The following is a 16214-nucleotide window of genomic DNA, read 5'->3' on the forward strand; positions in this document are numbered from 1 at the left end:
AATCGGCCTTGGATAGCTGATCCCACCCTCTAACACTTTGTTTCTGGAGCAGTTACTCCTTTTATCTCATCTTAGCCACATTACTTCATCCAGGCATCAGAAACAGCCTTTTAACATTTAACATGCTGAAGTCTCTTTTGATTACAATACAAGGCTGGGACAGGCTGTATTAAAATTATCTTCCACAGCTCCCACCAGATATGTCACAGTTGTTATGAGCTGTGTGTTTAGTGGATATCCTGCATCACCTGAAAAACAGAAAAAAAGAGAGAAGGGGAGACAAAACAAAAGAAATGTGATTTAGTATTAAGCAATATATTTTACTTCTTCTTCTTTCGTCTTTTCCCGGTTAGGGGTCGCCACAGCGGATCACTAAGAGTAACTAATTAGATAATAAAAATTACAATTTCTACCTACCAGCTATATCAAATATAGGAATCATGTGTACTGTCAGAATGCTGGACAGACACGCTGGTGATGTACCCCAATGCAATCCACACTACCTAGCAGGTGATGAAAAGGTAGTCCTTCCTTTTTCAGTACCGCTCCCTCCACCCCCAATATGACACGTAGCTTGTTATGTAAATTGCTTTCTTTGAATTACAGTTAAAATGACCTGTTGGTTAATAACTTATATTTATATTTTCCCAATAAAATGATGTCATATGACCCTGTAGAGTAGAGGGAATGAAATCCTTATTGCTGTCCAGAAGACCAATGTTGTAAGTGGCCTGGGTGTCTTAAGTCTCATGCAAGGGAAAATGAGCTTGAGTTGCTTATTCCAGGCTGCTCATCTTCAGAGGGATGGAGACAGAAAGGGCCATGGCATTGATGACATCTAGTTTTGGCTGTGTGTATCAACCACTTGTAGCAGCTGTGTTGGCTAATATTGTGCCAGGCAGGCACTTTCCTGCTGAGAATTAGGATGTGTGTGGAAACACACATGCTTCTTCCTCTGTCTGGGTAGCTATGCTGAGTCTGTAGGTAGCATAGCTGAAGGCTGCTCCATGGGACATGATAACTGATCCACTGTCAACCACCTCACTTCTACCAGTGGGGGAATAGATAGAATGATATTGCTTTACAGTCAGGAAACAAAATCAGTAGGATTTTCTCTTTACCTGGAGTCGACTGCCTGCTACAGCTACAGAATAAATGGGCTAATTAAGTGCAGGAAATGGAGCCAGTAGGCAAAGCCCTACATAGATGAAGGAATAAAACATGATGGCACATTAGCAATGTTCCTACACTGATCACATTTGTTATAGGAGTAGGAGTCTCTGGGCTCCTTATTTGGCTGGATGGGCAAATAATTATTTTCTACCAGAGCTATAGTTTTCCAATTTCTTTTCCTCAACAAACTTAGATCCCTTCTTAACTTTCTAATATGCATAATACCAAGTAAAATATTCCATTTAGCTCTCATTATATTTTTATAGCTGAGGAGTCCAAACTGAAAGTTTGAGTAAAAGCTAAAGCTGTGTGCTCTCCAGTCTGTATACACTTCATACTCTGACCTATTATTCACTGAACATAATGACCTGAGGAAGGCATCCTATCATCCTATACCTCTCTTTTGATTTGATTTAGAAATGCTAGGGGATAACCTGTAGCAAAAAATTTCTCGGATAACCTTTCAATCTTAAATTCAAAAATTGTATCATCTGCTGTTAGCCTGCATGCCTTTATTATTTGGCCTGTATCCATACTTTTCTTTAAATAAAAAGGAAGTATTCTTCTAACATAAAAGTTTGAATTACTTGTAGCCTCTGCCCAGTGAATTTTCACTTTTAAACATTCTGTGTCATTGCGATATCTAAAAACATGATTTTGTCTTGACTCCAATGAAAGTTAAGCATTAAAACTTTATTGACTGTACTGAGCTCATTGGTGAATAAAATTAAATAGCATTCATGCTTTTATTGCAAGACAATAAATAAATTAATGAATAAATTATAACTTTAAATATTGAAAAAACTGTGCTCTGGTATGCAAAAATCTTTTCTCACTGTACCATGAAGAAGCTGACACAACTTCTGGCTCTCACTGCTCCCATGGCCACATCCTGTGTCAAATGGAAACTTTTAAATACAAACTGCATGAATAGTGTCATTTTTAAACATAATTACATTCATAAATTCACGTTAACTTGACAGCTCTCTGTGATAGTTTATTATTGTCCCACAAATAATCTTTTTACCAGTGTGCCCCAAATCCGGTGGTAAGACGTTATAAACGTTGACATCACTTGTTACCAACAAATACCATCTCTACTTTAAGAGTCTTAACTCAGTATATTAAACTATTTAGAACAACAAAATGAAAGACTTTACAGCTTGCCTGTTCTTTCTCTCTAACAAAACTCTGGACGTGTGTACATTAACTTCCAACGGCTACATCTGACACCTTTTGACAAAATCAAGTTCATATGTCTAGAATTGTAAGCTTTACTAAAGATGTGTAAACGACAAAGTGTTCAGCAAAACTAATTTTACAGTGGTCTCACTCATTAGACTCCAGGTCCTAAAACATATTTTATAAGTCACAGTAATGCTGTAAATATTATTTTGTTGTAATGTTTTGTAAACAGCTTATAATGTAACAATAACCACTCAAGCTACAAACACATACTGTCAGCAACATTTTATTCATCTGCCTTATAGCTTTCATATGAAGTTAAGAAGTTATGTTACTGTCCCTTGCCTGAAGAAGTATTTAGAGAAAAAATGAAAGTAAAGACAATATAAATAAATAGTATATGAATAACTTTTAATGTCTCTGTAATGGCTCTAGCAAGAGGTCAAATATCAATGCAGCTGTGTTGCCCATCATGTTAGCTTCACAATGAAGCCTTTCAATAGCTTGTATGTTCTGGAGTTATTCATTTAAATATGAATAGGCAAATAAATAAATAGTATATGAATAACTTTTAATGTCTCTGTAATAGCTCTAGCAGTAGGTCAAATATCAATGCAGCTGTGTTGCCCATCATGTTAGCTTCACAATTAAGCTTTTCAATAGCTTGTATGTTCTGGAGTTATGCATTTAAATATGAATAGGCAGTATCAGATACTTAGAAACGTAATGAGGGTGATCCTGGAGAAGCACGTAGTGGCATCACTATGGATTTATTTAAGTTGTGCCCAGTTCATGCAGTGGCAGTTTGTCTTTGGGCCACAATTGCCACATATGGGTAAAATGCTGACTTATTAATGTTTGTTTGAATCATTAGGATAATGAGCAAAAGCGATAGTTTGTACATTTAATACTGTTAAAAACCTCTACACAGGATAGGCATCTCCATGCACTTGAATTGTTCGGTAGTCTAATGTCTTGCTAGTCTGTCATTTTGAGAGACTTCCTTTCTTTATAAGATGGGGTGTCTATAAGAACAAGAATACAAACTTATCAGCCTTTATTATCCATACCTTTAAATGTATTTACATTTGCATAAAGCTTCCTTTATAGATGTTGTTAGACTGTAAAATTTAATAGGAAATAATAGTATAACTACTGTTGTTTTAATGTCAGACTCACAAGCTTGTTCAAATGTAGACATGACATAGATCAACGGAGGGTTAAAGTAACTAGACTTTCTCAAAGTACAGAAATATGGACTGTTGAAAACTTATATGCATTTTTGAGATTTAATATGCAGTTTGCAAAGTTTTGAAAGTATAGTTTCCCTTCTAGCAAGGATGACAGATGAGATTTAGAGTCAGGAATGGTGAGTTGCATGTGACAAAACTGAGGTTTACTGCAGTCAACTGTGTACTGCTTTGTTTTCTGTCTAAGCTGTACTTTTGTATGGCTCCAGCTTGTGGTTCTGTGGCTAGTGTGAATAACAGCATGGAAAATGGATTGAACTGACATGCACTGCACAAGGAATTATAATCTATACACTGATAATAACCAAGCTGTTATGTGTTTAAAAACTGGAAATTAGGAATTCCAGTATGAAAGCAGATGAAAGTCAGGAAGAATGATTTCCTAACTATAGTTGAAGCATAGTACTCAGAGAAGTATTCATTGTCCAAGAAAATGCTCAGGTCCCTAAAAGCAGTATGAACCATCGAGAGTATCATGTATGTTGTACAGGCAAAGGGGTACATTTATTTCCCACAGAGTGTTGTTCTGCATTTTTATGCATTGCATTTTTCAGGGTCAGGGGTAGAGCTACCCTTGTAGAAGTGCCTGGCAATGACTACTCTCCTGACATCTGGTATGTAATTGGAGGAAAGGCTTTGCTTGACTAGTTGACAAGACATTAGTCATCAGGAAAGCAGATTTCCTGTGGATCCTGTAAGAGTATACTTGTCATTATAGGAGACTTCCTCTGTACCCCTGAAAAGAGTACAAGCATCAGTGCTTTTGAAGTCTAATTCCTGAAATCCACGTGTACCTAAAACAAAGGCAGCAAAGTGGCATCTGTAAGCTGACATGATTCTGAAGCATGCATAGTGAAATGATTAGCATGGAATGCACAGAAGTGTTGGTATTAAGGAACATTTGCATGAAGTTATGAACAGTATATTTTTCATTTTTATATTAATAATGTACACATGGAGTGTGATATTGTCATGCCAGAGTGGTATATAGCAACAATAGTGTTAGCAAAAAATATATATATATAACATTAAAAAATGTGGGGCATGCATATACGTTGCACTATGTATATATATATATATATATATATATATATATATATATATATATATATATATATATATATTTATTTATTTATTTATTTATTTATTTTTTGGTAAAGCAGTTATGACTTAGCTATATTTTAATAATGACATTAATTTCATAAAAAGCCATCTACCCTACAGGTAAACAAATGATTCCATCTTAGAACAGAACATTAAAGTATACAGTGTTGCCTCTGACACTTGTCATCTATTACAAATTGTTTTGTAGATCAATATTGTTTTGGAACATCTGAAAAATTTTATATGCATTGATTTTGCAGAATCACAAAAAATCAGCATGCTACTCCCTCAAGTCTTGAAACATTGGAAAGTTCTCAAAGAGGTAAACAATTACCCAGCTGACATCTTGGAGCTATCTTGGACAGATAGAGAGACACAACAATTTGTCTTTAGGCAGCAGTAGTCACTTTTGGTATGTACAATGCATTTATTTCTTACATCTGCAATACAAATCAGCATCTGCAAACAGACTTTTAATGCTAACATCACTGTATAGCCTACTGTAGAGCTTAAATATTTTACAGTTTTGTATTTCATATAATTTATCAGATATTGCAAATTTCATGAAATGTGCTTTCAGAAGAGAATTCAGGAGAAAAGTTCTCAGTAAGCAAGTAGTTTCCTGTCTTAGAAAACTTCAAGAAGCAATGGGATTAACTAGCCTCCTGATTTATAGGACTGAAGGAAGAGTTCAGTAAAGCAATGCTCTGACCTATCTATAAGACAACCTATTATATTGTTGGACTAATGAAGCAGTCATACTGGGTTTTAAAAACTGTGGCTAGATTTTGTTCAGCAGTAATTTTAAGGGGTAGCTAGGAATGTGGAAGAATGAATGGAACACTGGTGGGGAAAGGTGGTAAGAAACTGGAACTAAATGTGTGTATCAATATATATATATATATATATATATATATATATATATATATATATATATATATATATATATAGATCTAGGACTATTGAACGTAAGTTCAATAGTCCGACTCCACAATCACCGAACACACTTTAACGAAAGCGCTTTCACCGAAAAAGCGCTTTCGTTAAAGTGTGTTTAAAAAAAAATAATTAAAACATTACTTTTAAGTTTTTGCAGGGGGGGGGGCAAGACCCCCTGCACCCCCCACATCCCCCCATACTTAAATATTCTTACTCTGAAGTCAAACTACAGTGGGAAAAGGGAATTTTCCCTTATCCCCACTGTAGTGCGATCTCCGAAACAGGCATACTTAAGCGAAAGTGCCTTTCGGTGAAAAGCACTTTCGCACAAGTATGCCCGGCCAAATCTGTTTCAGTTATGTTGCCGTTCGGTGAGCCATATGGATTGAAGATATATATATATATATATATATATATATATATATATATATATATATATATATATATATATATATATATATATATATATATATATATATATATATATATAAATATATACATATACATATATATATATATATATATATATATGTGTGTGTGTGTGTGTGTGTGTGTGTGTGTTTTTTTCAATGTCTTCATGGTCAGCCTACAACGTGCTTATAAGAAATTGATAAAGACTCTTGAGTGCTGGAATTATAGAAGTATATGTAACTGCCTTGGTGTGAGCTTCTCAGGGAGGAGAGTTTTTGCATTCCCTTAGGTCATGACACTGTGATAAGAGGTTGATTTTTAGGAAGTCTCTGAAATCAGTGAAGTTAATTGAAAACTTAGGTTTGTTTGTTAAGGGAAAAAAAACTTGATTATAAGAACTGATCAAGGAAGTGGTGCCTTTAGATGAAGAGTTTAGATGTCTCTAAAGAGCAAATTCAAGTAGAGTTGAACCAGTAGTATGGAAGTAATTAATTTCTTCTGGGGATTTGTTTGACTCTAACAAAGTTTAGGAATTGCTATGCATATTTGCTGTTAATATTATAGGTTTGCCAATTGAAGTCTGGGTAGTTGAAATTTCTCTGGATAATTGTTATGAGATTAATAAGTAGGTTTTCCTAAGGGTAAGTATTGTGATTAGTGAGAGATATATTTGAGCTCTATATTTGGCTAGCAAATATGGTAATTGTTTTCATTAATAGACACTGGCATTTCTAAGAGAGGGTGTCATGCTGAATACAATGTGAAGTGATTCTCTTATGGATGAATACAGATACACTCTTCACAATGGAGAGAGAGTCTGAATTAATGAAAAGTGCTAAACCCAGATAAAGAGGGAATGATATCTTTACAGTGGAACCCAGATAAAGATAGTGTTTAGCTGAAAAATAGGCATTTTCTTGTTTTAAAACCCTCAACACTACACAGTGCCAAGGTGATATAGAAGAGAGTAACGTGGAAGCTGAAAGATCTAGGATGCTGAGTTTGTCACAAACTGTAATATAGGGTAACAATTGCTTTAGCCAGTATGCAAAAGTTCTGAGAGGGGAGGTGTACCACAACCCTGAGAAAACAGGCAGGACTGTTGACAACTGCCCCATACTGCCAAACATTGAATCTCCTTAAAATAACAACATATACAGATACAATTATAGAAGACAACTTTTCTGTTTGTCCTGAGGTAGTATTGTCAGTGATGGAAAGCTGTCAGGTGAGACTAACTTCTTCCATGCTTCAGTCACATTCATTATGAGCTTAATCATATCTCAGTACATCTCCTGCCAGGATGGAGCACCTAAGATCATTCAGTACTACATGGGCAATGACCAGGTGATATAATTTCATAAATATACTTGGGATAAAGGATCTAACAGCTCTAGAAACATCATGAATCTCAGTGACTTCAAGCTGTCATCAAGATTAACTTTGTTATGCTTTAATCACATACATTGATAGCTTGATCTTACCTCACTGCATCTCCTCACAAGGTGGAGCACCTAAAACCATTCACTGCCACAAGGGATATGACCAGGTAATATCATTTCATATGCATGCTTGGGTTAAAGGCTTTAACAGGTCTAGTGACATCATGAATCCTTGCACAAGAGAGACTGTTAACAGTCACTCTATCATTGTTTAGCCTGGTAAGAGATGTATCAGTATGTTTAACAACAGAGTAACTTATAACTACCTTACTGGCTTGATGAGATGTGAAAATGCATGCCCAGAGGACTTTATCAGTGTAGCAATGTAAACTGGGTGACGTGGACTGTGAAAGGAAGTAGTAAATGCAGGTATGGCTATAAGGGTGGTGGTGAGACTATACAGCTGAGGTTTGAGTCTTTCAGGTTCTGGAAGAGATTATTTAAGGACCTCAGTATAAGTAGGTTAAAGAAGTAGAGATGCGCTGTTTAATATCAACTATACATGGTGTGAAAGTCAGTGATCATGATGCAACTGACACACTACCTCAAAGTTCTTTGGTCTAATAGGCTGGCAACAGACCCAGTGATAGCAGTTCATATACATACCTGGGTTAAGGGATCTAAAAGTACCTCACCAAGAGGATCAAGGGGCTCAAACAGATGCCGTATGCTGCCCGGTTAAAGAAACTCCAGCTCTACTCAGTGGCATACAACCTGCTCAGAGGCGATCTGTGCCTGATGTATAAAGCCATGTCCAACCCGGAATTAATGGACATGCTGCACCTCAGAAAATCCAAATCCCATCGAGCTACGTGCTTGAGGGACTTAAACCTCAGCACTGAAATAAATAGGGCATGCTGGAGGGACAGATTCATAACCCAGAGGCTCCCTTCACTCTGGAATAAAATCCCAGTCCAGGTTAGGCAGAGTCCCTCATTGACTCTCTTCAAGAGGAATCTTGATGAGTGGATGGGAGATCATAGGTTTACCCTGGGTATCACTTCTGTGTCACTGTTAGACAGAGGCACAGTATACTAACCTCGAAAAAGGGCATAGCAAAATTAATTTAAAATGGGTGGCGAAAGCCATACACACTCTGGCTAGGCTTATAAATGCCCTAGCAACTCCACCCAAGGTACGCGCACGCCGGACAACGTGCACGGCTCCAAAACCAAGTAAACATTCAAAAACCATGAGCCAGCACGTACGGTTCCATCGAACCAACTTTATTGATATCTAGATTCCTTAAATAAAGGAATCTTGAAGAATAAACAGCATACCGGTTTCGGCCATAACCTGGCCTTTATCAATGCAGTTCAAAAAATAATTAGGAAACCCGACCCCTGGTGGACCATGCTTATATACTCCATATTTAAAGGGGTACAAATTCCTGTATAATAAGCAAATACATTGGAACACAACACATAAATCACAACATGTAACAAAAAAATATTTTTGTAACATAATAAACATATAAACCATGTGCAATATCATCAAAAATTAAATTAAAAAATAAAAAATAAAATGAAAAATATAAAAATAAAATACAAATATGATGAAATATTAATATAACAAAAATATAATAATACCTACATATCTTCCATCACCAAATTGTTAAAGGACTTATATGGTGATCAGAGCAACTGGTCAAAACAATTACTATGTATAGAAAACGACCAAAATAGGTCATTTCTTTAAAAATGTACACATACATATATATACACACACATCTCCACGTATACACCCATATATATATATATATATATATATATACGTGCGTATGTGTGTACACCACCTTCCTATTGGATTTATAATGTGCATACAAACCAAATCCATAGAGAATATAATAGTTATAATGTGCATGCCAAATATTTATATATATATATAGTTGCACATACACACTTGCCATACCAAATTCTATTCCAACATATTTAAACCAGGTTTAAATAAACCCCCCAATTGAATTATCCACCTTTGTTCCATTTGATCAAGTTTATGGTGCCATCCGGCTTTAAAACCCCTATGAAGAGTAATTTTATCTATAACCACAAACCGAAAAATGGCCGAAGGATGCTCCAGGGTATGTTTAAATAGTGCATTAGCAACACGTTTGTTTTTGATTGCACTTAAATGTTCCCCTATTCTAAATTTGACAAGTCTAGACATTTGTCCAACATAGAATGCAGAGCAGCTACATGTAACCAAATATACCACCCAGTCTGTGCTGCAATTGGCAAAAACCCTTATTTCAAAAATTCGTGATGTATTTTTACTGGAAAATTCTTTGGTTTGTTGCAAATGCTGACATGCAGCACAATGCCCACAAGGATAACACCCCCTTAATCTATCACCACCTAGGGTTCTTTGTTGTGGTATATTTCCAACATGTCTTTTATAATGTGTGAAGTGAGCATTCATATTCCGTCCCCTTCGATAAGAAAACTGACAGTTTGCCGGCAACACCCTGCCTAAAACCTCATGTGACAAAAGGATACCCCAATGTTGGTTAATGACATCCCTGAAACAATTGGTATTGTTCCCATAGGTAGTCACCAACCTTATCGGTTGAATATCTTTTGTTTTATTACCAGTTATAAATGCCCTAGGGCAGATAGCCTAGTATGAACCTATGAACCTATAAAGCTCCTAGTGGCATCATTAATCCTAGCACAACAGACTGTACATGATCACTCTATTCTTGTTCAACCCGGTAAGAGATGTATCAGCATGTCTAACAATAAAGTGACCTACAGCTATCATACTAATGGGTATAGGGGAGGTGGTGAGGTTATGTGCCTGTGGTTTAATTCTTGCAGTATTTGGAAGAGATTTCGTAAGAACCTCAGGGAAATATCCTTAGAGAAGTGGAAATATGCTGTTTAATGACAACTATAAATGTTGAGAAATTCAGTAAACATCAGGTAATTAACACACTGTCCCATATATGTCTCTATATTACTCTTAATTAATGTTTAACATAAACAGTCAAACCACACAAGCCCATTGCTATAATATGGGGGCTAAAGAAATGTTGTTATTAAGCCCCGGTGATACTGTGGCATTCAATCTCATCTGTCACTTACTTTCTTTTATTGCCACCTCCATTTTAGGGTCACCACCCCTATCACTTTGCCGGACCTTGTCGATCACAAAAAAAAAATAAACTTTTTAAAATTGATACACTGAGTACTATGAACATAAAGGACATTATCTGAATCCTTGTTTTTAATAGCCTTGACATGTTCCTCAATCCAACATAGAAACACGTGCAGGTCACACAACTGGCAATGTAAACCAACATAGTGCTGTTACAACTACATTTCCCGGGGCATCTTAAAATTTGAAATTTCCACTGACAGTGACTTTGGACTGATTGACACTCATGAACAAAATGATGTGGAGAGCAATGATGTAGTTAATTGTTTTACTATTACTAGACATAGATTTATTGTTTACAATTTTACTGCACTGAATATTACTGATGCATATTTTGACTTATTTAAGAGAGGTTTTCCTTTTGTTCCTGACTTTAGACATGATATTGCTGATATATTGATTAGCCTAAAACTTTATGTGTGAAAACTTAATTTAAGAATGTTGTTTAAAGACCAGAGGAACATTACTTTTAACGAAAATACATTAGCGAGGAAAAGTACGTTCATACTTCCAGTCAATGCTGAGATCACCAGGGCTTAATGACAACATTTCTTTAGTCCCCATAGTAAAGCAAAGGGCTTCTGTGGTTTGACTGTTTATATTAAAAATTAATTAAGTGTAATATGGAAACATATTTAAAACATTTTAAAAAGTTCAAGCACTTCTTGTTCTACCTAACATCATTATTTAGCGAAGTTTGTGTTTTAAGATTTGAATGAAAAAAGATTTATATATATTTTGAAAGGGTTTATAGACACATATTTTTAACAAAAGTTTTAATGACGCCTTACTGGTTTGTGAACTAACTATGTGTTTTCATTGGTTAATTATTGTAATTGGATAATTTGGGAGTGTATTTAAGCTGTTATTCATTATTTGATTTTTACAACTCTGATGATGATGGAACCCAAGATGAAAGCGTTTAGTTGTTGTGGTATTTGCCTCCATTTGTGTGATTAAAGCAGTTTTTTTTATCTCCAGTTGAATGTTGCGACTCTCTTCATCATTTGTACTGGTGTTTCTTCATCATTTGTACTGGTGTTTCTTCATCATTTTTACTGGTGTTTCTTCATCATTTGTACTGGTGTTTCTTCATCATTTGTACTGGTGTTTATTCATCATTTTTACTGGTGTTTCTTCATAATTTTTACTGGTGTTTGCCTTTTGGCCTTGGATATTTTCAACAAATTGTCTGACTTTGAAGTCCTCCTGCATTTGGAGCACATTTATGTTTGTATTATTACTAAAACCTGTTTTCAAGGTGCAGAAAGCAACCCTCTAAACCAGGGTTTTGAGTTTACCATGCCTTTGCATCCCATGGGGACTGTGGTAGAGTATCCATATTTGATAATAACCACATTACCTCAAACCAGATTCCCAGAAATCCACACATTGAACTTACTGAGATTCAGCTTAATATAAATAAACATATGTTACAGGACCCCCTTGATAACCCCTAAAACCTTGTTCTTTTCTTAAATACACTGGATGAACTATAAATATACCAAAATTCAAGCATTCTACCAGATGATCTGGGAGACATGTACTGCAAATGTTGACTATGCCCAAACATTCCATGATATCATAAACAAGAATTCCCAGGATAAAATAGTCAAGAAGCCCATTAAAGGATAGATATACTCTCTAAACTTAAACCTTGCACCCCCTCAGCCGACAAACTACCAGCTGAATATCTGCAACTAGCTGCACATGAACTAGCTTACCCAGTCTCCATATTAATTAACAGAACTATAACTGAATCCACTATCCCTTCCTGCTGGAAAATCTCCCATATCATTCCCCTCCACAAAGGAGGTAACTCCAACGAACTTTCTAATTTCCGCCCAATAGCCCTTCTGTCTCCACTAGCTAAAATTATGGAACGTTGCATTCACCATCAATTCTTATATCATCTCTTACAAAATAACCTACTCGTAGACTCACAACATGGTTTTAGGCCTCACCACAGTACCTCCACTGCCCTTCTCTCCTTCACAGACGTGATCAACAAAAACCGTAATAACAACCTTTACTCATCTGCAATTTTCCTTGACCTCTCTAAAGCTTTCGACATGGTTAACCATCAACTTCTCCTAGATACTTTAAAATCCCTCTCACTTGATTCATTAGCACTACAGTGGTTTGACTCTTACTTGAAAGATAGAAAACAAGCAGTCCTCTGGGATAGCCATCTATCCTCTCAGCTCCCTGTCACCATCGGTGTCCCACAAGGCTCCATCCTAGGCCCCCTCCTTTTCTCCATATTCATAAATAACCTACCTACTTCTCTCCCAACATCCACTTGTATACAATATCACGGATGATTCTACTCTCATCTGTTCTGCTTTATCTCCAGAAAAACTCCACTCCTCCACCCAAAATGTATTTACAGCAGCAGAAAAATGGTTCCAACATATCTGTCTCCTCCTCAATCCCAAAAATACCATATTACTACTATTCACCACCACCCTTAAATCTGCCCCTATCTCATTTTCCATTGTGTCCTGTAATGGCACTACCATTACTCCTGATAGTTCCACTAAACTACTGGGCGTCACTATAGACAATCAGCTAAGCTTTGACTGCCACATTGATCTGACCATCAAGACTGTTAATAAAAAAATAGGTGCCCTGTATAGACTAAAGCCCTTTCTTACTGCTACTACCAGAGTGTCTCTTGCCCAAACTCACCTCATCTCCACTCTATTGTATGCCTCTCCATCATTTATCAACCTCTCTAAAGCTAACCTTCAAAAACTCAACACAGCGTACCACAGTATTGCCAGATTTGCCACAGGTTCCCCATTCCGTACGCATCACTGTCTCAATCTAAAACAACTTAATTGGCTAGAACTTCAGAACATAATACTTCTACATCAATTAGTCTTAACTTTTAAAATTCTACATTACCCCTCCAATACACCCATACTAAATAACCTCATCACCCCATATAAAAATCTTACTTCCCTTTGCTCTGCCAGGAAGCTTCTAGTAACTACACTCAAATCCCACAATAAAGCAGGTGACTCCTTATTTGCCAATACTGTAGGATCTTATTGGAATAAACTCCCCATAGACCTGACCACCCTAAGCTCACCTCACCTTTTCAAAAAAAAAATAAGAAACCATTTACAAACCCACTGGCTATGCCCATGCACTAATCCTGACTGAGCTCACCAATGATTTCTCCTCTTTAGCCCCCCCCCCTTCACTCTACTGGTTGCTTCTCTACCCTTAATTATGCCTCTACTGACCCATTTTTAACATTTCTTTTCTCTTCCTTCATTACATATTGTCATCTGTTTTTTTTCCTACCTTTTCTACTTATCTCTTATATGTTTATCCCCTACCTTTTTCTAGTACCCTGCCTCAACTTATTTTCTATTCTAATTTCTACATAGGTAATTTTATATTTTACTCTCCTTATGACAGTCTATTAACAGACTTGTGCATTTTACTAGCAGTCTTACTCTAGCAATCATTCAAGAAGGTTGCCTCTCAGATGTTCTTCATTCCACATTGCTGCAGTCCTAACTATTGGGTAGTCCGCTGTCCAGTCGGCCCGAATACCAAAGTATATGGCTGACGTCGGTCACGGCGCATTAGACTGACGTCAGTACATCAGGGTACTAATGCGCATGACCGACGTCATATCCTCTGTCTTTTTTGCCGCATGGTCCGATGCAGAAGCAATTTTGCGAGTGCAGGTTGGCGTTCTGAAAGTTTCTGAAGTCAGAGTTTCAGACCGAATCAAAGTTGGCTAAGTACCCCGTTGGGGAATATTTTGTTTTTTTCTTGCCTCAGTATTTAACCGGATGTCAGAAAAAGTGAATAACTGTATTTCTTGTGGGAAACAGATACCTCATAGGGATTACCATACTTTGTGTATACCTTGTTTAGGGCCTGAGCACGACGTTGTTGGATGCCGCTCTTGTGCTAGATTTAACAAACGCACTATTAAGAGAAGGTTAGACTGTGCCAGGTTAGTGTTTAGGAAGCGTTGTAATTATAAAATGCCGTCGGATGCTCCGACGCCGGCTTCGGCTAAAAAACGCAAGGACAAAGTAGCAAAGCCTAGAGTGGAAGAACCGACAGTCCCAGACGTCGGTTCTTTAGAGGGCTCAGTGGAGCCGGAGGTTTTGCCAGGTGTTTCTTTGGAGTCTCAGGGAGAGCCTTTACTGTTACAGGATGTAAACTCTCAGGAAGTAGGCCAGGCTGAGGGGGCTTCTCAGGTGGCTGTTCTTCCTTCTCTTCCTAAGGTGGTTAGAGCCTCCCCTTCTGTTTCCAAGGCTTCTTTGAGGGGCAGGCCAAGTTTTGCTTCAGTGGGGGTTTCTCCTAGTGCCTCAGGGTCTTTGCCTAAGAAACATATGCTTAAAATGGCAGAGGATTTGATTACTATGATAAGGGGTTCTATGCCCCCTCCTGATAAGAGGCCTAGGTTGGAACCTGAGTTTGAGAGTTTTGAGCAATGCTCGGAGGCTTCTGAGTCTTCGACTGAAGACTTGCAGGAGTACCCTCCTTATTCTGATTCTGATGTGGATGATTCTACTCCTTCAGCTTCTCCTCCTGAGGATTTTTCATTTTCAGAGACTCTGCATTCCATGAGGGAGCATTTTAAATGGGAAGGGCAAGATTTCTCTGATTCCAGGAAAAGGCTTAGGGAATTCTTGTTTTTACCCCAGCATAGGCCTTTAGCTATACCTCCTGTTTTGAATGTGGTGGAAGATGTTTTGCAGAGGCTTCCTGAATCCTGATTCTTTGCCTCCTGCCCCAGTTAAACCGGATAGGTATTATAGGGTGCCTGACGCTCATAAGTATCTTTTAAGAGTCCTAGGGCAGACCCGGAAACTGTCTCTCAGGGGCCTAAAGGTGTGAAGGCCTCAGTTGTTAAAAATCCTGTCCCTCCTGATAAAGAGGCAAGGGCTTTGGATAGATGGGGAAAGAAAGTGTATACTTCTTCCACTTTAGCCATGAGGGCGTTGAATTGTCAGTTTCACATGTTAAAATATCAGAATTATCTTCTTTCACAGTTGAAATCTAAGGTGGATGCTCTGGCGGAAGGTATTGAGTGTAAAGAGTTGCAGGATTTAGTTCATGTGTCTGAACAAGTGGGTAAACATTCCTTGCAATGTGGTTTTGATGCTGTGCAGGCCTCCTCCAGGGTGGCTGCCACTGGTTCTGTTCTTCGTAGGCACGCCTGGTTGAGAGATCAGAACTTAGCTGAGCATGTTAAGACAAGGATTTTGGATGCTCCTTTACAGTCTGATGTGTTGTTTGGTTCGCCTGTGGAAGCAGTTTTAAAGAAAATGGAGGACAAGGCTAAGTCTATGCAAACTGTTAAGGATTTTTTGCAGGTGCAGCCTCCGAAGTTTATTAGAAATTGGCCTACTAAGGGGTGGACTTATCCTGCTTATGATTCCCAGTCTAGGGGTAGGTCTAGACGTGGTAGGGGCAGAGCTCAAGGTTCTTTTAGGCCTAGGACAGGAGTTCACCTGCTCAGACTTCTGGTGAGGGCAGGGGTCAGTCCTTTCGTAAGCAGACCCAATGACCTGCC

The sequence above is a fragment of the Protopterus annectens genome, chromosome 11.part0 (genome assembly GCF_019279795.1).
Source record: "Protopterus annectens isolate FY-2018-M chromosome 11.part0, PAN1.0, whole genome shotgun sequence".
Taxonomy (NCBI): domain Eukaryota; kingdom Metazoa; phylum Chordata; order Ceratodontiformes; family Protopteridae; genus Protopterus; species Protopterus annectens.